This window comes from Dipodomys spectabilis, unplaced genomic scaffold, assembly GCF_019054845.1.
Source record: "Dipodomys spectabilis isolate Male_0828 unplaced genomic scaffold, ASM1905484v1 ptg000053l, whole genome shotgun sequence".
NCBI lineage: Eukaryota > Metazoa > Chordata > Mammalia > Rodentia > Heteromyidae > Dipodomys > Dipodomys spectabilis.
The window spans coordinates 15,827,869-15,830,782 of NW_024870730.1; positions in this window are offsets into that span (position 1 = coordinate 15,827,869).

Sequence of the window (2,914 nt, forward strand, 5' to 3'; positions counted from 1 at the left end):
ACTGAGGAGTTGAACCCAGGGCTTTATGCATGCTAGGCAAGTACTCTACCACTAAGCTGCATTCCCAGCCCTTAAATAGATTCTTTTAGTAGTACTGGGGATTTAAACTCAGGCACTCTGGTACTGCTGAGTACTGTACTGCTGAGCCACATCAACAGCCCCTTTTATTGTTTGAGATAGGATCTCCCATCTTGTCTGGGCTTGGATCACTATCCACCTATTTTAGGGTTTTCATTGTAGCTGGCATGACAACCATATGAAACCATGCCTAGCATCTTTTCTCTGAAATGGGAGCTTTGTAGATCCTTCCACCTGATCTGAGATCTCAAGCCTTCCAATGTCTGCTTCTCACATAGTTTAGGATAACAGGTGTATGCCACTTTGTACTGTGGTTGAGTACTTGTGAACTTTCTGCTGGTGCTGACCTCTAATTGCTGTTCTTATTAGCTTCCCAAGTGAAATGTCTTGAATAAGTCTTAACTTGAAAATAGCACATACTATTCCTAGGGAGTACATAAAGGACATTTTTGTGACAAAGGCTGCAAATAAAGTGATTGTACTGGGGCCTTATGGGCTTGCTCAGGTATTTTTCTCATGGCTGACATTCTACTTCTTGCACCACACCTACACTTTGGCTTTTTGCTGACTAAAGAAGAATCTCTTGACTCTGTCTTCCTGGGCTTACTTCCACCCTCTCCCTAGATCTCAGCCTCCTGAATCGGATGATAGGATTGAGCCACTGGTGTCTGGCTTAAAGTGACATTCTTTTTTTTTTTGGGGTCCGGTCGTGGGGCCTGAACTCTGGGCCTGGGTGCTGTCCCTCAGCTCTTCAGCTCAAGGCTAGCACTATACCACTTGAGCCACAGTGCCACTTCTGGCTTTTTTCTTTTTGCTTATGTGGTGCTGAGGAATCGAACCCAGGGCCTCATGCATGCAAGGCAAGCACTCTACCACTGAGCCACCTTCCCAGCCCAAGCTAAGATGTCTTTAGCAGGAGGATGATGGGATTCAGAAGATATTGTAGTTTTAGAACATTTAAAAAGAACCATTGGAGTTTACTTCCTTTTCCTATTTACGTTTAACAACTTTTCTTCATGTATTGACACTACTGAGTAATGAGACTTCACTCCTTACTGTGGCAGGAATCTTGATAACTTGCTTTCCAGATAAAATGTGGGAATTAGAATCTATGTCCATCCTCTAGATCCTCTAGTGTATATTTTTATACAGCTGTTGTATACTCATAAGTAGGGAGTCTAAATCCTGTGAAAATTTTCTATATCGAGAACTCACATCTTAGAGCATTTTGACTATTTCAAGTCCTTGAAATATTAATTCTTGAGTAGTTTAATGACATTAAATATGAAATGGCTGTCAAAGACAAGCTGAATTTTTTTTTTTTTGGTTGGTCATGGGCTTGAACTCAGGGCCTGAGCACTGTCGCTCAGCTGTTTAGCTCATGGTGAGCACTCTACCACTTGAGCCACAGAGCCACTTCTGGTTTTCTGGCAGTTAATTGGAGATAAGAGTCTCAGACTCCTGCCCAAGCTGGCTTTTAACCACGACCCTCAGATCTCAGCCTCCTAAGTAGCTAGGATTACAGGTGTGAGCCACCAGCCCCAGCTGACATGGTTTTGAGTGTCAAAAATCTCATCTAATTTTTTCACTTTAAAAAATTTACATAAGTCACGTAAAGAGTACATTTTTGTGTCTTTTTTTTTTTTTTTTTGGTCCAGTCGTGAGGCCTGAACTCAGCCTGGGTGCTGTCCCTCAGCTCTTCAGCTCCAGGCTAGCGCTCTACCACTTGAGCCACAGAGCCACTTCCAGCTTTTTTCTTTTTGCTTATGTGGTGCTGGGGAACTGAACCCAGGGCCTCAGGCATGCAAGGCAAGCGCTCTACCACTGAGCCACCTTCCCAGCCCCAAGAGTACATTTGTTTTTGGATGATGGCACCCCTTTCCTCACTCCTGATTTTTCCCTACTGTCCTCACAAGCTTTATAGCTCCTTTTAAACTAGTGAGTATCATTGTCACACTTGTTCACCCTTTGTAGAGTACTGTCTTTATATAGTCTCATTAGTGACTTACATAATTCATTCCTTCCCCACATTTTTCAATATTTCCATGTGGAAAAACCTTTTTTTTGGGGGGGGGGGGTCTGGTCTTGGGACCTGAACTCTGGGCCTGGGTGCTGTCCCTCAACTCTTCAGCTCAAAGCTAGCGCTCTACCGCTTGAGCCACAGTGCCACTTCCGGCTCTTTTCTTTTTGCTTATGTGTTGCTGAGAAATTGAACCCAGGGCCTCAGGCATGCAAGGCAAGAGCTCCACCACTGAGCCACCTTCCCAGCCCCCTGGTCTTGAGTTTTCTTAACTGATAAAAGAAATGATTGTACTCTGCTATTTTTATAGCTTAGTTTTTTTGTTGTTGTTTCTGTTTTTTGGCCGGTGAGGGGCCTAAACTCTGGGCCTGGGTGCTGTCCCTCAGCTCTTCAGATGAAGGCTAACTCTCTACCACTTGAGCCACAGCACCTCTTCTGGTTCTTTTCTGCTTATGTGGTGCTGAGGAACTGAACCCAGGGCCTCATACATGCAAGGCAAGCACTCTACCACTGAGCCACCATTCCCAGACCTAGCTTCGTATTTTTAAATAGCTACAGGGGCTGGGAAGGTGGCTCAGTGGTAGAGCCCTAGCCTTGAGCTGAAGAGCTGAGGGACAGCGCCCAGGCCCAGAGTTCAGGCCCCACGACCGGACCCCCTCCCCCCCAAAGAATAGCTACAGTTCTGGGCGCTTGTGGCTTGTGCCTGTAATCTTAGCTATTCAGGAGGCTGAGATCTGAGGATCGCGGTTCAAAGCCAGCGCAGGCAGGTACATCAGTGAGCCTTACCGCCAATAAACAGGAAGTGGCGCTGTGGCT